Consider the following 25,616-nt stretch of genomic DNA (forward strand, 5'->3'; position numbering starts at 1 on the left):
GCAGCGCCGTGGATACTCTTTCATGCTGCTGCGTCTCTCATTGCTGCTCTCCGTCCATTCATCATGGGCTATCCTCTTCTCTGGCCGCTCTCCCTCTCTCTCCAGCTTGGGGCTGGACTCTCATCTGTTCTTCAACAGCTCGCCGTATCATGTCCAGCATCATCATTCCAACGCTTGCCTTCCTCTTCTTCTTCCTGCTGGTATCGCGTTTGTCTGCCTCTTGTCATCGACTCGCCTCTTTCTCTCACGCGCAGGTACAAATCAATGGAGAAGGATTAAACATTCCTATTCAAACACAGTTGTCTCGGGAGGGCTGTTGCACACGCTCAGGATAAACTGCATCATCAGTGGGAGTATTATGGCACGGCCGAGGGAAAGGTATTGATTTGCATTGACTGGTCTGATCAGCGAAGGTTACACAGAATACGCCTCGGGGCCAGAGAAGCAGGACTCCACTGTATTTGAAAACTGTTGCCAAGAAACTCATTTTAAAGCACACGAATGGACATTTAAATAACTATAGTGCATCCACTCCAATGTTGATGCTTCCTTTCTTAACTTCTGAAGATGTTTCATGTTAACAGACAGTATTTTTAGAAGATAATAACTTTGGTGGAGGATGTATCAATGATGGATAATTGGCTGCAAGACACATATAGAAGACACAAATATGAATTATATGAATTACAAATTCCTTTCCTGCCGAAATACAGTTGGACAGGATCATTCTACGTGTTAACTTTTTTTTAGCTAAGACCCAAGTTGAATTGAAAAAGCAAAAAAACACAGCAATAGCCAGTGTAGAAATTCACCCAATTGATACAGTGGCAAAAAAGGACAATTATACAAAGTATATACTATCATTAACATATTTGCACTCTTTTATTTGTGCTATACAAATCATGAGTAGAAAGTGAATATGTTTATATGAACATACAAATTAAAAGGGTTGGAATGGACTCAAAAATGCATCTTCAGGACGACAGTCAACTGTAAGGCAAAAATGGTGACACATGTTGACTAACAACTTAAGCTCACACGGGCTTCAAGGATAGAGATGGCAGACAGTGTTTTTAGATATTAATGTTGCCGATATCAACACATTGTCTCCCAAGAATAAAGCTAGCGACCTTTACAACTGAAGTCTGTGAAAATGGTTAATAAAAGTTATACATGTATAGTCAAAGTTAAACAGCCTTGCAGGCTTCTAACTCTGTTAAACCCCAAATTTCAGTCGAAAATACAATAAAATGAAATAAAATTTGAATGTTCTTAATGATGCCAAAGGAAGCAGAAATGGGGGGGTTGATATCTTCACTTATACCAACAAACATTCCAAGTGCATTCCAACTTTGTACTTTCTTCTTGACGTTTTTTTCTTTTTCTCATAGTTGTGATCCAGTGCCTTGAAGTAGCTAGTCAAGTTAAACCCAGATGTGGATTCGATTGTCCTGCACAGACCTTAATCTGGACTTACAAATGTGTTTTAGTTTTACCTGACGCCAAGTCATCATCTTAGAATTTCTGCCTTATGTTAGCTTTATGTTCCCATTACATTTTCTACTTACTTGTGTATAATAGAACTCTAAATAAACAAAAAATAATCAAGTTTTGAGAATAGTTAAGCCACAGAAATGTACTAAAAGAGAAACTCTTTTATTTATTGACTAGTATATTTTGTGTTTAAGATTGCTGTGGCACAATAAAAAAGCCACAAAAAAAAACAACCATAAGTTGTGAAGTCTTTTTTTCCCCCGACTCTCTAACTTAATAAGACAGGGATTGATAAAAATGGATCAATAAAATAAACAGGAAAAACTTGAAACCGCAGCCACAAACCAATCGAGAATCCCTTTGGAGTCGGCTTCACTTTGATAAAAGGGTGGAAATGGCAGATGTTATATGAAGCCAGAATGGAATAGAAAGAGAAAAAATTGGGCAGAATGCGGTTAGGCCTGTGCTCCGGGGTGGTCCGGGATTGTCTGGGGGAGCATCTTGATAGTTTAAAGAGTTTAAAACAGTTACAGTGGTAACAGGATTTGTAGCCTGGTGGGGTTAAGAACCTGATGAAATCCGTTGACTCCGTAGGGAGTCGGAGAAGTGAGCGCTCACATACAAATTGCCATTGAGAAACAGGGGTTCCTGCGTCAAACTTAAAACTCTACCCTCACTTTCATCCCACGGCTTCAGGGGAAAAATCTGGTCCAGAAACAAGTTCATTTGAAGGGGAGAAAGGGGGAATACCTCCTTGTCGGTGATAAGCTAAACTAAGTATGAGTAAAGCTAATGTTGATGAAACTGCTGCCCAACTGACTTCATCCAGGCTCATTCGAGTGCTACTCTATGTTCTACTCTTTTTAGGGGTGGGACTCACTTTTAAAGGTATTTCTTACATCCTGATTTCAGTTCACGTTTCATGCCTCACAATTATTTTTAAGGTTATATTTATTATTTTTTTTTATTTAAAAAAGGACGTTTATTATTTTGTGACTTAACATAAATTGTATATGTTTCATTGTGAAGTTGCTATTCTAATGTTTTCGAAATATTTAATATTTTTCACATTATTGTTCCTTTTTATTGATAAAACTTACAATGTTTGGAAGGTTTTTTTCCAGCAGGGTCTTTGGGTTCCATTTTCCCTCCACACATTTATTTATTTACCAGAAAAAATGGACTGAATGTCTTGTTTTGGAACACTGAATGTTCTTTTTTGTTCTTTAATTTCAAATATTGCAGTATAATGCCACTTACTAACTAACAGATCTAAACTGACTATATATAGCTATAGAGTCCTGTCCAGTAATATTCACTTAGAAAACATCATATTAAAGATAGTAAACCATTTTTCTTCTTCGTTTTAACAAGTATCTAGCAACAAAAACACTTGAAAGCCTGATGTTTCAATGTCACCCAAGTACCTTAACAAAAAATGAAAACCACAGAACTTTCCATCTGCTACATAAATTGACAATTTGTCTTTCCAAAAGCCAGAGAGTTTTTTCCTTCTGTCTTACACACATAAATACACCTCCACACAGTCCCTCTCATCGTCTCTCTCTGAGGTCTGGGCCCTCTCGCCTGCATGTGCGTGTCAAATCGAATCTCCACCTCAGTGCGTAGTACACCTGCTGTGCCGGCGTATAATGTGCTGCATACAGTGAGCGCACGATGACGGATTACTGAATTAGACCAATAATGACAAGTGACACTTGTGTTACCGCTCTCTGAGCCGCCGCCGAGCGCAGGAGAGGTGTAAATAAAGAACCGACAGCGAGAGGGAAAAAAGGGAGACAGAGGAAGTCATGGAGACAGATTGGATATTTTCAGGTTGTTCTGTGAAATAAATAAGTTCTCTTCCATGCCAGTGTGACTCTTCTGCTGTTTCGCTTCGCTGGTGGAAAGTTGGGATGATCTGAGGAGAGTTTTTCTATTTCGCTGTCACCTGCTTCCTTTGGAAGTTGAAGCGGAACAATGTTCATATATCTACCGTAAAATTGATTCTGGATACCGTCAAACAATATTGGTGTCAAGATGCTATAGTTGGTATAAAGTTTTTATTCTTTGCAGATAAAATGGTGATAAAAAATAATAGCGTCTAAAATGCTTTAGATTGGTGAACAACAATTTGTTTGCTATTATTTAAAGTCAATGGTGCTGTGAAGTTTTGGTGACCACTCCTGGGTAAAATGTAGCCAGGCTTAACAAGACACTAATAAATACTTTATAATGAATGGTAATGCATGTTCCCTAATCTAAAATCTGACCAAAAGTTTAGGCGAACTGCAAGTAGGATTCAAGACAAGAAGCTATGAAGCAGCTCGCAACATTTTTCTGCTATATTAACAAGGTGAAATTACAGCTATGAAGCACCTTTTTTCCCTTAAAGTGCTGACCTTCCATCCTTCCCGCTCATCTTTTCAGGTTTTTAGACATTTTTAAAGCACATGACCCACCTGGTTATCGAGAATGTATGTATGAATCTATGAATCTAAAAATAATAATTGTGTACTGTACATGTTTGGGCAACAACAAACTATGTTGACAGTCGACTGGTCACTGACTTAGGTAAAGATTATACCACTAGTTGGACTACCATGCCAACATGTCTTATTATAGTGTAGTAATTAGTAATAAAAAGTAAAAAAAAAACATTGCTAAATTGTTGGTGGTACTTGTACAATGCTAAATACGGATTGCTCAAAATACACTTTTAAAAGTATGTTTGATCAGTGCTCCATTTGACTTCAGTCTTCCCATCGTCGATATTCCCATACTTTTGACATTCAGGTTCGTGTTGAACCCAGAGCCTCAGTCATTTTCCTGTTCTGGTGGGTTGTGTGACGGTGTTTGACGTGTGTTGTCCCGACTACTTTAACACGTGACTGTTGTCTGTGACTAATTTAACAGTCCATTACAGTCAACTAGCCGTTGCAGCCTGTGTAAACATACTTGGACCAGACCATTGTAAGCTTAACCAGGCGAGCTTGGCTCAGAGGAGGCAGAGATCCATGAAAACTATTAAATGCCTTCGACGTTTACGACAGTAAAACTAAATACAACGAACTTGCAAAAAGTTCTTTTTTGAACAGTGAAATTAGAGTCAACAGAGCAATTTTTTTTACATGCAGGAACCCAAAATGTTTGCCTTTTGATCTCAGAACTTTTAATTTGTTTTGCTGATGAATATACATGAAATGTTGAACAGGCTAATTTACCAGTGTCCACCAGTTGTAGAGTGGAGCCGTGCACCTGCAGGAAGTCTGGCCCCCCCGCGGACCCCGGTCTCCGCAGGCCTTCGCTCAAGATACTAAACCATGCCAAATGAGGAAGAGGAGGTGCGATGCTCCCAGGGACCCGCATGAATTAATCAGCATACCACCCGGTGCCTCTGTACCAGGGCAAAGACTGACATGAGGATTGCACGCACATTAAGACATAGATTCATGCTGCAACACGGGGGTGAAACTCCAATCCAGAGGGCTGCGAGATGCAAAACAACAGTAGCAGTCCGGCAAAGTCGGCTGCTGCAGGCAGAGTTTTATGCTGCAAACATCAGTGAGAATATTTCTGGCGCTCTGTCAATGATGTCAATTTAACTGCAAGGCTCATCGCCCCGACTGGATTGTCTCATAATGGAGAATCAGTGGGGGATATACGCCTGCCAAGTCCTCAGGTAATTGTGCCACTGTTTGTGTTGGCTCGTGAACCATAAACACGCCACAGCTTACATGTTTCTGCTTCTGCTGGACCGCGGTGGGTTGGATGTGCTCTCTCAGACACCTGATTTTGAACCTTTTTTGGAGCGGTTACCACATCCACTGTTTCATGAGTGAAAAAGTCAGTACATTCATTTAGATTCCAAAGAGTGCTTGCATAAACTCTGCTTGAAATGAATGGGTTTCACAGTGTCCTCTGCCTCACCCACTGTAGCCAGACTTGGCCATTCAAAGTTGCAAATATGAGTGAATTATGCTGTTTATCTACTCGTATATCTCTCTTTAAGAACCAGGGTTGATCACGCATTTTCAACTATGTGTTTCAGTTTTAATCCAAGTACATTACTTACAGTGTAAAATTCATCATTACAAATAAATGTAAATACTTGGGGGTTGAAAACTTATTAACTCAACTTATTGAGTTTGTCATTCCTTTCTCAGTCTACATATATATATATATATATATTGCAAACGATATGCTCATTCAAGTTGTCATCCAGGACCCAAACTGAGAAAATACAAAATGAGTATCATGTGAACTGGAGAGATGTCAGGAGTCGGGAGAGGAGCGCGCATAGGAAGGAAGACAGAAAGAAATATTGACAAAGCCTAGATATACACATAAGTCACCCGACACGACCCGCCTGCTCCCTGTGTTTTATAGAGCCGCTCTGCGCTGGCGGAACAGCCTGACAGGCCAGTTCCTTCAACGGAAAATATGGTCCCTCTCCTCGCTCCCGCCTCTTGCTCCGCTATCACTCCTGTTTTCTGTCTATCCCACCTGATATCATTCTGTCACATCCACGGCGGGCTCCTTTTTTCCATCATCCCTCCTATTTCTTTCGTCTGCGTTCTGCCGTTTTATTGGCGCTCTACATTTCGCCTGTCATGCTTCGCCCCTTTGTTTCCATCCATCTTCTTGTCGCTCTCTTAATCCCCTCTCATTTGCTCTCCTTGGCCCTCATCCCTCTGTTTCTCTTCCTGCCTTTGCGCCGATGTCTCCACGTGCGTTGCCATTTCCAGCTATGACTTTGTGTTTCCCCTCATTCTTCCTCATCCATTTCCTCCCTGATATCCATTCCATTTATCCCTATCAATCCGTTTGTGCTACAGCTATTCTTTTCCTTAAACGCTTGGCCTCTCTGTATCTTCTACCTTTTTTTTGTCATGGGCGACAACACAAGCTAAATGAACAAATTTGCCTGTACCTAGTGATTGACATATCAAATCTGAAAATCAGGAAGTTAGTAATGCTAAGTGAAAAATATCATAGTAATAAAAGCACAGTTTTAGTCATGATGTTTGAAATATCTACTATGGCCATTAACGCAAAGTGGGCACCTCCTTTTTTTTTTTTATTTAAATGTATATTATATACTTTTTCTCCGAGGCGGCATTAACCATTGGTTGTTCCATACCACAGTTGCATTGAAAACTTTGGTCGCTCATGTCTACTGAACGAAACGCTTGACCTTTTCCACACACCTCAGATGTCTAAGTGAGTTTAAGCACCATCCGACGCCATATCCCCTGTTTTCCTTTTCACTTTTATTCACTCTTTTTTTGCCATTTTCCCCATCTACCTCTGCATTCCAGCCATCCCTCCCTCCCTTATCCGCAGCCTGAGCACAGAGCCCCATGTGTCGGAATCAATTAGGGCCGAGAGCCGTCGCGGCCGCTCTTTCATGGAGGTAAATATTAAACTGCACCAAGAACCACGGCGGAAGAGAGTGAAAGAGGAGGGGGAGATAGAGAGAGAGGGAGCCCTCCGTCCCTAATCCACCGCATCGATCAGGCGGGGATGAGGGTAATATATTATTTTGACAAGATACGATCCTCCGACGCGCACCGCTATCCCCGGCGATCGATTCCTTTTTTTCCTCCCCTTTTTTTCTCGCCCTCAGCGAGTGGGACAGAGTTTCTGTGTGTGTGTGTGTGATACAGAAAGTGCATGCATGTGTGTGCAAGTGCACTGGAGTGTGGATGGGTGACAATAGGAACAGTATTAGGAAATGTGGGGAAGAGATGAGGATGATGCTGAGAGTAGGTCTACAAACAAGCTCCTGTCTAAACAGCTAAATCACACATGAATCATGAGGAGGAGGAGAACCTGTGTGAAGATCCATTTTTCCTAACTACAAACATGCAGACACGGCGTCAGTTTAGTCATGTAGCTGACCTATTGTAAAGTTAAGTGTCCTCCCCCTGCTCCCGTGGCGACACCTCGGTATCGCTTTGTAAACTGTGTCTAAATGCTAAATTCCCGGATCAATTTTTTTTGTTCAACCTCTCCCCCCTATCACTGCGCTCTGTCTGCCCCCCTGCACTGTCCTCTTCAAACAAGTCCCGCTGTCCTCCAGCCATGAAGGGTGCGCTAACTGTGTCACTGTTCTTCAGAAGGAGTCGGACCAAAATCAGGCATAGTAACATTCAACTCGCGACTTCAGGCCAAAATGCAATGAAAGATAAACAACAAAGTCTGCAACAGCTGTTGTGGATACGTCAATGTTTTTATCACTCAAATATTAATACAAATTCTGATCTGACACGACTGACTTTCAAGGCCCAAGTTCTGTTCTATAACGTTGTTTCAAGTAACATACTGCTTCAACAAAAGTAGATTCATGTGTGCATACATTTTACTTAACCTTCCATAGGTCTAGTCAGAGCATCAACGTCTCTTCCTCTATTGGTGATGGAAACAAAGTCAACCAATTGTCACAGCGGCTGCTCCCCACACTCATATGGTATTTGTTATGTCAAGAAAATAACAGCTTTTAAAAATATGGCCACAACTTTAGATCTAAGGTTCTGATACACACGCCTATATTTAGATTTCAAGGTGTACTTGCCGGTATCACACCAAAAAACATAACTAGTAACTCAAAGAGAAACTGCTTTCCGACTTATTACAGATGATGATGTAATGAAAGTTACCCACCTGTAAGACACGGCAACGAGTCAGAGCAATAACAATCAACTAGAGTAATTGTTTCTGAAAGCAAATGTGAGTTTTGCCCCAGCGATTCACTCGCTTGTGAGCGATCGTTCAGCAATGTTGTGTGAACCGCGGTCTTGTCGTCCAGCTGACTTTACTCTCACTCCTCTGTTTGTGACTGTTTTCTTCTCTCGTTCTTTCATTGTGCCATTTTCTGCCACTTCGGTCCGAGAGCGGGTGACCATAATGTAATCTCTCCCTCTCTCCGTCCCCTGCTGTGAGGGAGAGTAGCTTGGCCTGTGTGCTGGGCCGAGGAGAAGGGGGGAGAGATGGGGTCAAGGTGAGCTCTAATACACTATTGATCCGCCCCAATTGAAAACCTGATGGAAATTTTACCCCCCTCCTCTCCTCTCCTCCACATCCTTCCCCCGCACCTCTCTGTTTCCCTCCCGCCTCGTCCTAAGCACTTCTTTTTTCCTTTCCTCTGCGTATCCTCCCTTGTGTCTCGAGTCTTCCTCTTTTTCGGCACCGATCCCTGTTTGTGCCAATCTGTTTTTCCCTCCCAGCTGAATGTCTCTTTCAACCACTGACCACTTTCTTCCCCTTGCCATCTCTCTCCACGCTGGGCCTTCATGTCTTTAAAATTGTGCGTCTAATCATTTCCTCTCTCCTCTTGGTCCCCTGTTTTCAAGTCTGTTCCTCTCTTTCCCCCTAAATCCCCTGCTACCGTACCCCGCCTTGCTGTTTGTGTCTTATCCCCCCCCTCCGTCTCTGAGCGGCATCAGATGTTCCATTTCTTTCTAACCCAGCGCATATTGATCCCGATGGCAGCAGCACGCCGGGTGAAGGCTGCGAGGAACACTGCTACAGTGTATTAAACGCCACAAACGCTTTGGACGTGCAGCTGGAGACACGCCTACCCGGCAGGACCTTGTCGATTGCTGCTCTCCCTCCTGTCAGCAGCAGCCAAATGGCCTCTCAATCAGGGACTAGTTATGAACTACTGATAGGTAGAGAGAACTTCAACGACGCTTCACAAGACAGCAGAAGGTTCTACATCACTTCTTATTTGAAAATACAAGTGCTTTTTTCCATTTCCATTTTTTCCAATGACTCTACGTGGTCTTTCATACAGCAAAAAAATAGTCAAGAGTGGAGCCCTCTACAAAAGCAGAGTACACGTTTAAGATCCCACAGACAATGTCACAAAAATCTGCCATTGACTGGCGTGTAGTCTCAACGCTGCACACCACACACATCGAGTCGCCGTGGATCTAGAAGCTCAACCTCCAACGCAGAAGTCTTGTGAGGTCACACATGATAAAACAAAGATGAAACACCACCAGAAAACACAGCATGCAACAAAAGAGTGGAACGGTTGGCGGTCGTTTGCCATTGTTTTGTTTTTTTCCGATGAAAAAAAAATCTGAAAAGTCGTAGTCACTGAAGGACAGAAACAGTACAAAAAAGGAAACCGTGCCATCCAGACAGTGTGGAGCGGACCAGGTGAAGATGGCGGCAGATGGGAATGAGAATTACTTCAGTTCCTCATTTCACAGTTGGCTCACACGATTCCTTTCCACGACCCAAGTCAAGTCGACACACTAGTATTTTATCGTAAATACTGAACATTTTTAACACTTACACACATCAGACCACATCATTATCTTACCGGATAATCTCATAAGAATGCAATTCTCGGTGGGGAAGAGGTAGAATCGAGACAAAAATGGCTGAACTATCATTACGTGTGCACTCTACCTTAGCAGCTCATTTAGTGATTTTCATATTGCGCCTCTGTTCTAAACGCCATTTTATGCTCGCCAACATAAACTCACTCCTAAGAAGTCGCATATTGACAAGTGGTGAACTTTTGCTCCCTATGTTAGCACAGAAGTCGACCTTCCATGTTGGATGTCGAGGCATAAGCGTTTCAATGGAAGCATGAGGGGTTACGGTTCAGACATGCTTGATAAATAGTACCATATATAATAACTTGGCGTTCAAGTTATATGAGGAAGAATATTCACCGGATGAATTGAAGCAAAAGGATGAAAGCGAATCCACCCCATAATGTGACAATTACCCCTTCCATTTTTTATGTTTTTTTTACATTATTTTTTAAGAGCTGGTTATGGCATCTGGATAAGCCACAGGGTTGGAATCATGTTTCTATTAAAACCTAATGCGTCATTATACAACCGCTTTATACAACACACCGCTTTGGGGTTAACCTCACAGTATGGCTTTACATGCCCACAAAACCAATATGGCAGCTTCCTGGCCATGCAAAGAAATTGGGTGTTCTGTTTTGAGTCTCTCAGGGATGACAGGCCGCTCTGCACCCAAAAGGCAGGAAGGAGGTAACAGATGAGTGTCATTATCCATCAATGACAGAAGCAGATTTAACTTGTTTGAGGTGCTTCCCTGTGATAGACAGGAGACCTGCCCAGGCCTCTGGCCCTAAGTAGCTGGGACAGACTCCAGGATTAGGGTCTCAAGTGAAATCATCTGGCAGTGCATGGCTTTTTCACAAGGACGGCTTTTGAAAAGCAGAACAAGTAAAAGTGAGGCCAACTTCAGGTTCCCACCTTCTTCATTGTAAGTTCTTTTAAATTACCACTTGTCCTGAGCGAGCGCTAGCCAAAAGCAAAAAAACGTCTGATGGGTTATTTAGGTTACAATTATTGCATTCGTCTGTCAAAAGTGTTCTGTGAAGGTACAAGTCAATGAAATCATGTAAAACCATTTCCATTTGGATGGAAAAGTGCTTGGCAGAAAAATCTCTTTCAATTTGCTCCATTCTTTCCTTTAACAGACTCCATAATAACAAGCCGATGTCCTGCAGTTATGTGGAAGAGCAATTATGGACAAAAGCTTCTTTTACGCTGTTTACACAACACATCAAACAAAGGAGGCACAGAGACTGGAAAAGTTGCAACAATAGAGACGACGGCAGCAGCCCTTTTTACAGCTAGCCATTACTTTCACGCTTAACAAGACGGACCACAACCTCTCTTTGTCTATGCAGAGTTGGCCGCTATCACATCCAGCCTGAGTGGGAGATAAATGGAGAGTGTACGTGTGTTTGATTTATGTACTGTTGTGTACGTGTCAGACAGCAGAGCTATCAGAACCAACCATCTCCCAGTAGACACAGAAATGCTACAGCGCGGAGGGACCCTTCTGTCGACCCCGAGACCCCTGATACACATCTGGAACAACAGAGCAAACAGAGACGGCATGGAGACGGAAGGGAGGAGGGATTGTAGGAACTTTTTTTTAACACTTCTCTGGTTTTACGCAAGTAGAAAGGGACATTTTTTACCAGTTATCTATTTGACTTTTTTTTCCTTCCCACTGTATTCATTCAGAATATAAACTCTACAAGATCAGAATATTAGGATTTTCATCAAGCACAAACAAAAAAAGATCCCATGACAGAGACACTTGCATCAGGAACATCCAAGTTTACAGCTGATCAAGAAGATAAGGAAGTCAAAAGTGCAGTGACAGATGAGAACGCATCATCTTTACTTCATTAAATGAAATGTCCCATGTCCCTGCCTCAGCACAGGCAGCCACTCTGACACCACTCGACACTCTACTGGGCTTAAGCATGGTTAAATCTTCATGTGTGTATGTGTACTGTAGTAGTTTTGACATGATTTATTTTGATTTTTCTTTTGACAAATTAGATGCAGTATTATTTAGCAAAACTTTCACTTCCTCTTCCAAAACCCCATGCAAAGAGCCCAACATTTCAAACACAATGCCAAAAAATTCCTAGTAACAAGGAGCAAAACTCAATCTACAGCATTCTCCCCGGCACTTCTGGGGATTTGAGGATGCTGATTCATTGTTTCTAACTGTTTTTCTCAACTCCCTATTCGGAGACTCTGCCTTTTAAGTTAGCTTATTTTAGCATTAAGCTCCTTACTTTAGTGGTGGCTTCTCTCTTTAAAAGACAAACATACATCCATCAACTTCCATCTGCATCCCTTCATTGTAAGTCTTCTGATGAACTGAACTGGATTTGATCCCTGGTCTTTGAGTTTGACACACGTTTCTATAGCCACTTGCATAAAGAAGACTCGGAAAACACAGACTCCTCTGCACATATTCACCCACCCTTACAAGGTAAATTAAGCTGTCATTTAGTCTGTTTGACCCTCTTTCTTCCTCATTCTCCCGCCTTGCTATTCATTCTCTTCATCTGTTTCTTTCTCTCTAGGAAGGAACCTGTTTCACCTTAATTGCTCTTAAATCGGATTAATGACTGACCGGGGACAACTTGACTTAATCTCTCGTCTGGTAAATCTGGCCCCTCTCTCAGCTTCTCGTACATCACTCTTGTCAATTCTGTAGTCCCCAACTTGCTCTTGTTATCCTTCGGACTTTCTCGCAGTGATCAAATATTATTGCTGCTCTGCTTTATTCGTGAACGAATAAAGCAGAGCAGCAACAATATTTGCTGCTGCTTCTGATCACTCTACTCCACAGTCAACAACCAATATCCGTCTGAATGGCGACGCTTCCTTCTGTCTGTCTGACTTCCACACATTTTGTTCAAGTGCCGCACCGTAATACGCCATCACACATTGTTGAGGTTCTCTGATAGCTTTGAAAATGTGTCAGCGGAATCGATAAGCTGCCGTGTTTCCGATTCCTAAAATTTGCTTCAACACTATGTGGCATTTTTCTTGTAGTGTATTGCTTTTCCACACTGCAGTATGGAGGTTGACACTGTAAAAAATAGTCTTTAACTATCAAATGTACAAAATAAAATGGGTGTAAGATGAAAGATATTTTGGTTTTGTTACACACTAAAGTACATAGTAACAAAATGTATATTTAGAGTATTTGTGCATGGAAACTGCTGCTGAGATGATGAGCACAAAATACATCACTGGAAAACAACTGGTGTCCTGCCACACAGAGGCGGCTGATCCCTGTTAAAGGTAAAAGAAATTGTGCCATTCGCCCCAAACCCCTGCAGTTCGAGAACCTGAGGGACAAAATAAGCCAGTCTTGTGGACAAAAGCTCATTTTCCTCTTGGTTGCACTCTTCTGCCGACTGGCTAACATGCCACAGGAGAGTTCAAGCCCCTCATACACCGTTGTTTGCTTCAACTTTTCACAAAGACACCCAGCTAAATGACAGACCAACACAGAGATCGGTTTCTCCGACATCTCTCACGGCTGAGGCAGGCTTTGCAGATGACGGCTCACATTTTTGGGTTTCCATGAAACCTTCTCCAGGAGGTCAGTATTTCATGATGTGACCAAGTTTGTATGGGAATTCCTAGTCATGAATTATCACAGTGCTGAGATAATACAGTGGTAACAAGTCAGGAAACACTTAACTACAGACCTGGGCAATGTGTGGCTCAGGGGCCAGATGTGGCCCTTTGCTTGTATATATGCCGGCCTCATGGTGAAGCTATACAATTGATCAGCAATAAATACCACTTTCAGGACTCAACTTTTCATTTATTTTAATGTATTTCAATGCCACTTTGTGCAGTTCCCCACAGCTATTAATATGTTTAAAAAAAAACAACTCAACATTTTTGCTGTAAGTCTCATGAATAGTAACCTTTTAGCTGATATATTATACAGCATTATATATAACATGTAATGTAGAATTGTCAATAAATTGTATGATCAATGACATGTTCACCTCATGAAGGAATAAGAACTACATTCAGAGATTGATCTGAAAATCTTGCAGGCAAGTGTGGCCACAGATTTGTGATGCTACATGAAGTAACTTCCCGGAGCCATTATCTTCGTCCGAAAATGAGACAGAGAGTACAAGAGGCTCAGATGGGAGACTTTTCTCTTCGAGACGGTTGACTCAACAACCACTACTTTATCACCCACAAGGAAGTCAGAGTAACTGATTTGCCACCTAAATGTATTCATAATTGATATTTTGCCAAGTTTAAAAAAAACAAAAAATGTGACATCTCTGCCAGTTTGTTGGCAGTAAAATTTCAATGGAAGCACACATGACCTATATCGATTCACAAATCTGTTTCTACTAAAATTAATCATTAAAAAAAACTGAAAAGTGCCTGTTTTGAGTGATGTTTATTTGATCATGTAATTTACTTCTATATACTGAGTCCTCTGTGCATCTCCCCACTCTCTCTCCTTGGCTCTTTCATCACAGCGATGTCAGGATTAAGCATTTATCTCGGTGGTCCTTTCGGCCCTAAACACCCATGAGGATGATAAGAGTAGCTGGGATTTGTCAAATTGTACGCCATTGATTAACTGACCTTTTGCGCCTGCGAGTCTCTCAGACACTCGGCGAAGTGCTGACAGGCCAGATAGAGAGATAGATGGAGACATGAGGCTGTTATTATTGTGAACAAGTTCCCAGTTACCTGTGACAGAGGGACAAGGAGAGGGGACAGCAGGAGATGGTGGAGGAGATACACTGGACACCCTCAGACGGAAAGTTTAGAAGGATGGGTTGCTCAGATACAAGGTCACACGTGGCAGCAATGACTCTCTCTGGACGGTCCTGTAGTTGGACCCCAGGACACCACACACTATCGTATTTCAATCAAATGAAATAAGCCATTATTTAAATCTTGAATTAGGAGATGATGCCTGAGCTGGGAATTAATAGCTCAACCTGCAATAGATGGATGTGGTAGATGAGTGTTGAATAATGAAACACATATTTGAAAAGGTGCCACGGGGCTCATGCCAGACAGGAAGACTTAAGCAAGCTCCAGGAAGTGATGAAGCATCGGATGGCTGCACCAGCCAACCACACTTTTGACTACTCATAACTGGATCAAAGCATAAAGAGCCATTGAATATAAAGTCACAGAGTTAAAAACAAAAGATTTCAGTCATTCCTGCTGGTGAATTTGTTTTGTCTGTAGTTCACCCAACAGCCAAACATTATCACTTACAAATAAAAAAGAAGGAGTAGAAAGCAAAAACATTGAAGTTTCATGTTTCAGCTTCAGTAAGACAGAGTCGGTGTCGACAAATATCGACACGCAATGCCAATAGTAGTCTCTGTATGTGCTATTAATGTGGAAATAGAGATGCTTGTTTGGTGACGATAAAAAACAATATATCAACAACAAACCTGATTTGGGGTTTTTCTGTAGAGTTTAAAAGCTTGTATTTTTCTAATCTCAATTCACCCTTGAGAACTCCAAATTTGATGGCCTGACCTGAGGTGACTCTTAAAAATAGTCAAAAGCTTGGTCTCACTGTGGAAATTTAAGTTGGACAGACTGCGTGTTTTGCTGTCCTTCATGGTTTTTATAGTGACAAATTATACTTGAAATATAAATCTCAGTAAAGAAAATATCAAACCCTTTTCATATTTAAAAAACAAATCTTTTATATGATCATACATATTGTAAGAAACGTTCTAAAGGTGCCTATCACAATTCAATTATAGATTAATTTATTTGAAAAACAAACAAAAAAATCAAAAAGATGAAGAAGAGCGGTTGAAGAACAATACAACACATTATACATCCATTAAATAGGTAGGACCTGAGACTGTTCAGGCTGTTTTGCTTGTCAGTGTTACCCCCTCTTTGAGTCAACCATAAGACTGTACTGTATCGGATCACAGCAGTAGATGTTCATGAAGCACACTGAGAAGCAATATTCAGTGGCTGATCTCCCCTGCTAAGACCCCACTGGCCCCCTCCCTGCCGATGTTACTGAGGAACCACGGATGCATTAGCGTATGATAACCACAGAAATAAAGAAATGACTTGGGAATATAGCAACCGCTCGAGTACAGCGCAAAACCTTCGCGGTTAAATGACGTTATTCATTGGGGTTGTGTGTTAACAGACGTGTAAATCCACGTGAGAGCAAGACTGTCTTTAAAGCGGTGAAGAAGAAGAAGTGCACCCACCTGGACCTCCGCGCCGCCCCGCCTCAGAGATGCACCTGAGGCCGAAGCCTGAACGCACTGTCTCGGACTGATGTGCGCGTCTGCTCCGGTGAGTGCTTCGGAGGGACAGCAGTCGCAGTGCACGGCGGAAACTCTGCTGGAAGAACACACGTATGAGCTCGACGTCGCTTTTGATGGAAACGCGTCAGATGGTTTGTCAATAAAGTTGGCGACGGTTGTAAAGGAAGGCTGGTCACGTGGCACGACTAGTGACACTAGTTATGAAATTAAGAAATTAATATCCTTTTTAATTTTTGCTTTGAATAAAAACGTTGGAGAGAAAAGTGATTTATGGGAATTGTGAATATGAATATTAAGAGTGTGTCGTGGTGTGTGAAGCTTGACAAAGTTGAAATCAATACAGAAGTGAACTTCTACCGCATGGTGACCAAAAGATAAATTCACAAAACCGTAACCTTCATTTCTCCCTCCAGATGTCACCGCGTGGGACCCGACACCAGTCGATGCACAGATCACAGCTTTGAGCAGTCATTTCGGTGTCAGACTGCACAAATCAAATCTTATTTTATTTCGCCAAATATTGAATTAAAAACCTCATCATCGCATGTGCTGAATATTCTGCCCTATATGACTTTCTAGTTTCAGCCCAAATATCGAATGCGTGATGTTACGCTGCGTGATATATCCGGGAGTATCGGCGCGCTGAGGCCGTGAACGCAGCACGGAGGAAACTCTCCGCTGTCTCCTTATCGATATTTGAGAATCTGGCTGGAAAAGAGATATCGAGCGCACTAACGAGCGGCTCTTTGATCATAGCAGATTGCTTTCCACATGACAACACATTAAGGATGAGAGCATTTTGAAAAAAGACGGGAAAAAAAAGTAGCCCGCCTCACGCAGCCGTCAGAAGTTTGGAGACGTCAGACAAATGCTTAAAAAAAAATGAAAATATTACGTTTTAAAAAGGAAAACGTAATTAAACTGTAGTTCAAATAATAACAAATCGTATACAGAAAATGACTTTCAAACCAATTCACACAAATAATAGCAAACTCAAAAGCAAATGCAAAATTATGGTAAATACATAAAATGAAAAGCAATATGATCAATTGTGAAATGAGTTGTTAAAAAAGAAAAGGGACATTATAAACCAGTGCCCCTCAATCAGCCATCTCGCCGCTTTCATTCTGTTGATGGACAAATATCAATAATAATAATTCAAGTCCAATTAACTACCCGAAATAACGTGGCAGTTCAGACGAGATTATTGATTTGCTTCAACAAAAATTATTTAAAGTTTGCCCCTGGAAATCATTATTTATTGTCTTTTTAAATGCTGTAATTTCAAGTGCTAATTTTAGTCTTCAGTCTAAAGCGAAATAACCGTCAATATAAAATGAAAAAAAAAATGTATTACATAAAGCATAGTTACGAAATTCGAACTTAAGTTGAGTAGTGAAATATTGTTGTTAAATAATACTATTAATAATTTGTGTTATTTAACAACAATATGTTCTATAAGGTCAATTATTTTACTTTGAAAACGAACATGTCAATATTATTATTATTATTTTTCACCAACATAAAATAAATTATTATTGATTTGTGGTTGAACTCTCAGTACAGTTTGAAGGCAATGCGAATTAATAATAATAGAAGGAAGTGTACTGTTCAAATCGCATCGAGGCTTTTAACCCTAGATCAAAATCGAACGTGAATCTTCTAGAAATTATATAAACGGTTCAGGAATATTATATAATCTAATTAGAATCGATTTTTATTCCAACGAAATTATTGATTTATTTAATGTAATTAAAATGTCCTTTCAATATCTCTTTACATTATTATCCACACCTCACGTCGTTGGTTATTTGAAAATAAATTAAATAAACAGTACGAAGCACGCTTTTCTTTCTAGGATGTAATTAAAAGGTAATTGCTCATTACAATAAAATCGGTCATTCAACAAAATAATTAGAAACGTATAATATAAGACACTCTTTTTTTCAATTTAAAAATGAATAGCTAATTAAATTAAATCACTTTAATTACTGGTAAATCTTTGCTTATTATAATAATTAGCCAAAACAATTCTTGAGGACTTGACCGCCGGATGCGTGAAGGTCAATTTCCGCCTCATTTTGCAAATGTTTTCATCACATATTGACCACACAGAGACGGATGAGTTGGTCTGGAGCAGGCGACACGTAAGTGGCCACATGAATTCCAAAACGAAGCAGCGCGAATAAACCCGTTTGGCACCAGAATAAATGACTAAACTGTAAGAATTGATGCAACATGATGTAGAAGAATAAAAAAAAAAAAATGACAGCCAATACGGAACAGTATTACTGCTTGTACATATGAATGTGATAAGTGATACTGAAGTTTTGAAATAAAATAAATGTACGCAAACTTGATGTGAATAATTGACGCTGAAAAAAAAAAAAACATCGGTCGGGTTGTTGTGGATCCATCGATCGATCTCTTAATCTGCAATAGTTACATGCGTGTATCGATTCTCAAACAGTGTTTATCTGGAAATATACCGACACAAATCATTGATGGGCTTCACCCACTCACCCTGGGCGCGCATAAATATTTATCAAAGTTGTGTGTGTGTGTGTGAGGATAAACACCTACAAAAAAATGGAGAAGTTAGCCCGCCGTATTGACGCGCGCTGCTCTTGAAAGTAAAGAATTTGGAAATCCAAGTAACTTTCCAGGACACTTGAATTGACAAACCGACCTGGAAGTTGCATAAATATGCAGGGTTTTAAGGAATTTGAGGGGTGGTGTGCGCACTGAAGTGCGCGGGGTTGAGTGGGTGGGGGCTCTTCGTGTGTGAGTGGCTGTTTAATTGACTGATAGATACGCAGCGTGGAGGTGAGGGCGGCCGCTTTAACAAATAGAGACACTTAAAGGCTAATCCGGGCCAACGCCGACAGCTGAGCGCATCAAAGTGCCTGCAAGAGCAGCGGAGACTTCCACACACCATCACGCAGCGCCATCACTGCGTCCTCGCCTTCCCTCCTGCAGCGTGGACCAAACTTCTACTTCATCACGCGAAGCATTAAAGTGATGAAAAACAAGAAAACGAAATGCTCAAAAATGATTCCAAGATGACTGATAAAAATAAACATGATAAGATATATTCACTCTTTAAAAAGCGCACCTTTATATTTGTAAATGTGAACGTGAAAAGAACAATTTACAACATCTGAAAACACACATTTTAACAATATTTTCAACAGAGTCATAAGTGCGGGGAAAACGCCAAAACATCGCAGTCATGTTGGCACAAACTTTCTCGCTAATATTTGAATGCAAGCAGTAAGCAAAAAACACAAATAAGGAAGATGAGTCAAAGTACATACCGGCGTGTTGTGTTTTTAAAAGTGTGTTTTGTCGGGAAGAGTTGTCAAAGCGGATGATCCGTCTATCCACACGCATTCAATGTGACGGCGCACCGGAGACCGGAGAGGAGGAACTACCACAACCTGGACCCGGGGAGGAGAGCACAGGGAGGGAGGAGGAGGAGGAGGAGGGAGGCTGCGAGCATCACTCTCGCTCTCTCTCCATTCGTCAGTGTGTGTGTGTGTGTGTGTGTGTGTGTGTGTGTGTAAGTAGTTAATTAGTAAATCCCCACTCGCCGTGCCTCGGGTCGGTTTGTTTTCCCCGGTCGACAAGCCGAGAGGAAAGAGAATTTGAAGTAGGATTCGACCCGTTTCCGCTCCTGTGTCTCATATAGAGGTTTGTGAGAGTGTGAGAGAGAAAGTGGGGTGCAAAGTCTATATGGGTGTGATCCCGAATTTTTCTTTTTTTTTTCGTCATATCACTCCAGAAGAGTTCGCAGAGTTGACCCCATAAGAAAACTCAAGGCATTGTCTCCCCATCCCCTTTCATTTAAACCCTCATATATAGTCAGTGATTATGGGTCAGTCCCCCTGTCCCCAAAACAGCACTCATTCTCTCCTACTTATTCCTGTCACCGAGGCCTACATCTCCTCATAGGGCAAAAGGTGGGGGACGCTGGAAGGGTCACTGCGAGACCAGGTACAAGCAGTATACACTGACAATCAATTAACACTGTGGGAGGAAACCTGTGCAAGCAGGGGGAGGACGAACAAATACAAAGTCAGGTTTGCAAACCAGGAGAAAAAACGGACGCTGTGTATTTGAAATTCTGTAAGTATTGGTGTGAGTCCCGTTTGGGATGTGAGATAGGTTTACTGCGTCAAACTCGAGGCACCAGGTCAAAATCCGGCCCAGCCATCACCTTTAGTGGTCCACCAGTGCTTGAGATGGTATGAATAAGGCATACACCTCAGTCTCAACCAAAACAACAAAAAGGCAAAATCAATGATTCATAAATTCATACAGTCGAAATGTTTTTAGATAATATCCAGGCCAAAAGTCGATGACTTATCACATTACAGTGTTCACCCACGGAGCAACAGTTTGGTGCCACACAGTCCTAAATGTTATCAGGTCTTGTTGAATGCTTTAAGGATATACATTTTCCATGGTCACATGACATCACTTACAGGCACAATGCTTGTATACAGACCCATACAATAACCGATATGTCGTATGAGTTCAATAGACCGATGACATGAAATGTGCTAGAATTACTCTGAAATCTAATTGAAGATTGAGAAATTGATGGGTAAACTTCATAGCGCATATTTTCACTTCACACTTCCATGGCAACACGTTTTCACTCCCACGGCGTCAAATAGTGACACTGCTCAAGTGACTTTTGCGTTCTCTGCTGAAGCAGAAGTCAGCCTTTAGTGTTGCATGTTGATGCATTAAGTTTTCAATTGAAGCACATATAGTGGTTGCGCTGTGGGCAAAAGAAAGCTGTATCTTATCTTATATGTATATATGTATCTGTAGCTTTGTCAGTGAGGGGAGAGCCGCATAAGGTGCTACATACACCAAGTGACATCCACTGCTTTTCAGTGAAAGGAGCTTCCAATTGCGCGAGGATGGAAGCTCCCTCTACTGCATCAATATAGCACACAGAAGTCAAAAAGCACCTCAAACAACGCAAGCATAGTAAGATGTAACTGATCTATTGTGCTCCACATGTGATGGGAAATAAATTGAGTTTCTCTGCACAATCTCTGATCTTAAATACAACCACAGCATTTGAAATATAAAGTATCAAGTATGAGTTTGAAGAGTGTTTTTGGAAGGTGGTGGAGGGGTGATTTTGAAATTGAGATTGGCACCGAGAACAGAAAACTACTAAACTCAGCCAAAGGCACGAACCGAGAGACACACAAAAGAGCTCGGTCATCTGTCAGAGACTGGTATTAGAACTTCCACAGTAATATGCAAAGCCAAATGGAGCCACCCTGGATGATGGAGGGCCTGTATTCCCTGTACTATGGTCCAGGAGCGTCTCACACCACCGACAGTCTGTTGCAAACACAAACAAACGGCACATCGTTCACTCTGCAGTTCACTGACATCACAAACAGACCAGAAGAGAAAGCGAGCCCCTGCGGTCTCGAGCCCAGAGATCGACCTTTCTTTTAACAAACTTTAATTATTTAATTGATCTCCAATCAGCGGCTTAATAATCAATTAACTAAACCTGTGGAACTCACTTATCTGGAGTCTATGACGGCGTATCAAGGGAGAGCAAGGAGTGGCGGAGGAGAAGGAGGAAGAGGAGGAGGGGCAGCGGCTCTGTCTCAGGTCAAAGTCTCATACTGACAACTTGTCATGCTTACACACTTACGGAGGTCAAAGGTCAAAGCCACAGTGACCCGGTGTTGGATGTACAAAGTAATCCCTTTTTTTTCCTATCTATCTCTCACTGGTCTCAGAGCTGAGAACGGCGGCGGACAGAAGAATTTCCTCGGCTGACAACAGCTGGGTGACTTCAGAAGTTTATCGGTGTGAATGTACTGAACATGGGTTCATTCTTTATATTCATAGAACTTCGTTTTGAGCAACTCAGATTGTCATCGTCTTTATTTATTTTTAAAAAAGCTGCCAGTAAATAAAGTATGTTGAAGTGATCTTTGCTATGTAGCTCATTTTATTTAGAATACCATGAATCTTTTGTCATTTATTAGCTGCTATATTTAGATTTATTACATACTTTTCCTTGTCAATGATTCTCGATTCTTTACAATACGTATATAGAATTTAATAGCTTTTAAAATTCCATTAACATCATAACATCATCGTGAATTACATATTGCTATATTTGACTTTTGAATATATTGTTTTGTGAGACAGTTACCGAAAGAAAAAAAAAAGCGTTTTAAAGTTTAAGAGTATGTGTATAATCTTTACCAAACGTATTGTTTTAAAAATCTTATCCATTTGGATTATGATTCATATGGCCAACTTGTCTCAATCATTATAAAGGCAAAAGGAACAGATTAAAATTGTGACAGACAGACAGAGAGATCATGTTTTTAAAGCAACCATAGCCATACATCACTCCAGCCATCCCTCTCTTTATTGCCCTCTAGTGTCAACTTCTGAAGCGAGCTCTCCATCACTCCTTGTTAACCCCTCTGGCTCACCCAGGCCTCGGTCCCTCTTCAGCTGTTCACACTTACACTGAACAAAAAAACTACCCCAAATATATTTGTTTGCAGTTGGAGACCAGTTTTTCAAGCTGAATGTCAAGACTGTGTATGTGTGTGCAGAGGATATCACACACTCACACACTGAGCGGATGAAAGCTTTGCCAATACTCCAAGTCCCCAGAGGGTCATGGCAATATTGATGAGACCGCTGGTGTGTGTGTGTGTGTGTGTGTTGTCGATGCAAGTCTGTTTGCTGTTTGTGTGTTGCATTTGTCTCCTCTAATATCCAAAAGGGCAGAAGCAGACACAAACCAGTAACCTCTAAGCACTGACTTGGTCCCGGCGTCTGCTGCCGGCTCCGGCAGGCAGTGACACCTGGGAGGTGTGTGTGACGGATCGGCGAGGAGGCGCTGGAAGAGGATGAAAAACGGACCTATCACATCCCCATTGACTGAGTTAATTAATATAAGTAGAGCAGAAGATTCTTCGCTCACTTTTCACTGTATGGATTTGCTGTCTCCTCACATTTGCTTTGTTTTACGTCTGTTCAATGCAAATCCAATGGCTTGTGTCCCGGGGCCCGATCATGACAGCTCATTTTTGGTGGGCGAGCTCTTTGATAGGACGGATTTTTATTGAGACTCAGTGTGATTATCGTTGTGACCAATGCTGACGGGAACTGGTGCGGGCATGAATACAAAGACCAGTTCTCCTCGGCAATAGCACGCCCAGCCTTTATTTGTATTCAAAGCCAGAATTTACTCTGATACTTTATTTATTCCACCATGTTTTAGTCTTAAAGGCAGCAATACGGACTGTACTGTGTCATGAGTCTATATTTTTATCATTTATTCTCTAGATATTTAATTTAATACATCTATGTGTTATTTGAGAATCTTTATCTTCTAGCATTGATTTTACATTTTTTTAATAGTACGATAAAGAGACTGTTCTACAAAGAATGCATAATAAATTATAGTGTTTATTAAATTGTGCAACGAAATGTATACTTGATACAAGTATTTTCTCTCCTAAAGGAGTCGTGAAGGACTCGAACTGCACTCGAGTTAGATTGTAAATAATAATATAATATAACTCTGTGGATCTCTAGAGCTATTGTTGTTTAAAATATTTAGGATGGTAGCTGGATGGATCCATTATCCCACCATACTAGTACACAGTACGTTGAGATGTAAGCAGCTCTCGGATTGCAGAGGTGTTTGTCTTAGTGGGGTGGGACTTGACAAAAAATTGTTAATCGCAAGTAAATATTTGCCATTATAAAGACCCAACTGCCGTTGAACGTGTAGACATACGGTCAAATATGTGGGCAAAACAGTTCCAGTGAAGAGCGAACTCAACAGAACAGCATCTTCAAAAGTTTTTTTTTTTTACACTTCATTTTTGCATCCATGAGCACAGTCTCACATGCCCTCCTTCATCGTGGATGTTTTGGTTATGACATCGCAGCACCACCTGACATTGTAGTTAAATGTAGTTAAATAATGAGACAAATATGATTATATATGATTAATTGCAGAGTACTTTCTAATCATATCAAGTAAGTTATACTATTCTGGTATTTGAATCTGCTAGAATAGTCTGCTATAGTATTATTGGAAAAATATTTTGTTTCTATCCAGAACCAGAAACCTGAAGGTTTCCTTTAAACATCATTGAAGCCTTGACTGAAAGGGGAAAAAAAAACACTCACACAAAAAGGTAATGATAAAAAGCGCACAACAAACATGATCATTTACACACACACTGGTATTTATTTGATACACATTTAGTTAAATCATTTACAAGTAACATCTGACTTACAACCTGCTTGACTTATGTCCACCTGTACTGACGACCACGGCCAGCAGATTCTTTTTTTTTTATTTTAATTTTTTTATTCAATGTCTGGCACCGCAGCACGTAGCAGCCCGGTATCGCAAACAACAGTTACAGCAGCACAGTATCCAGCACCTCACTCTCACACAGCCATCTACCACTACAGTAGCACCTATAACCCTCACGTCGGCTACTTTAAATGGCATTCGCTTTACGACTGGTTGGATGGAACCGATGCAGGTCGTAAGTCGGATGTTACTTATATACGATTTCATATATTTTTGAGATGTTGTTGATAGTGATTGGACAGCATATGGCAGCGGCGCCCCAGAACTTGCTCTCACAACACAAACAGTATGATCAAAGAGGAAAGCACAGAGAGCGACAAATCCTTGAAATGATACGTGGATCCAGATAGTCATCAGAACACCACCAAAATTCATCTGTTCAAGAGCAGTGAATTGAAACCTATTTTTCTAACAGACAAACGCCAATGATCAAGGCTGGTGGAAGTGACTGAACCTCCAACGGCAAACTTTGATGTCTTGGTGAATTTTACAGGCTTGGTGACAGGTGAGAGGAGAAAATACCGCAACAATAGGGCGACTCTAGTTCTGAGTTTCGCTGGGAGGGAAACATCAAGTCACAGGCACAAGAGGCATTCCAGAGTTTGGGAAATGAAGACGTCAACAGATTTTTATCAGACCAAAGAGTCGTCTGAAAACTTCAGTACTGGACCTCTAAACACTCCTGAAGGCCTGCTGAAGTGACAGACAACGCATCACAGATAGAAACACCAATAAATATGAAGTCGCCACGAAGTGAATATTGATGCGTCGCCGACCACAAAGGTGTCTTGTCGATGCAGACACTAAAAGAAAGGAAGTTGGCGTGGAGGAAATGATCATCACAGGTGCTCTCATCCATGCGCTTGCTTTCTTCTTCTTTGTGAAAAACAAGAGAGTGGGGGAAGCGGGGATGAGACAAACAGGACAGACAGGAAGAGCATCAGAAGAAGGTGGGAAATGGAGAGAAAAGGAAAGGAAAGAGAGCAAGAAAGAGCTCCAGTGCCTAGTCTTAATCTGAGCTGTTCTGATCAATAGCCCATTTCCCATTGTTGCCAGAGCTGTTCGATCGCTACACCACGGAAT

The 25,616-nt window shown here is 41.3% G+C and overlaps 1 protein-coding gene across 1 annotated transcript in view; it reads right to left on the reverse strand.

Moving 5' to 3' along the window:
- Positions 1-19,583, reverse strand: part of erfl1 (Ets2 repressor factor like 1) — a 45,361-nt gene extending 25,778 nt beyond the window's left edge. The window contains exons 1-2 of the mRNA XM_053880330.1: positions 19,444-19,583; positions 16,067-16,199 (exon numbers count right to left, since the gene is read on the reverse strand). The gene's annotated coding sequence lies outside the window, so the exon portion shown is untranslated. The remainder of the gene's footprint in view (positions 1-16,066; positions 16,200-19,443) is intronic.
- Positions 19,584-25,616: the final 6,033 nt, after the last annotated feature.

Source organism: Synchiropus splendidus, chromosome 12 (genome assembly GCF_027744825.2).
Source record: "Synchiropus splendidus isolate RoL2022-P1 chromosome 12, RoL_Sspl_1.0, whole genome shotgun sequence".
NCBI lineage: Eukaryota > Metazoa > Chordata > Actinopteri > Syngnathiformes > Callionymidae > Synchiropus > Synchiropus splendidus.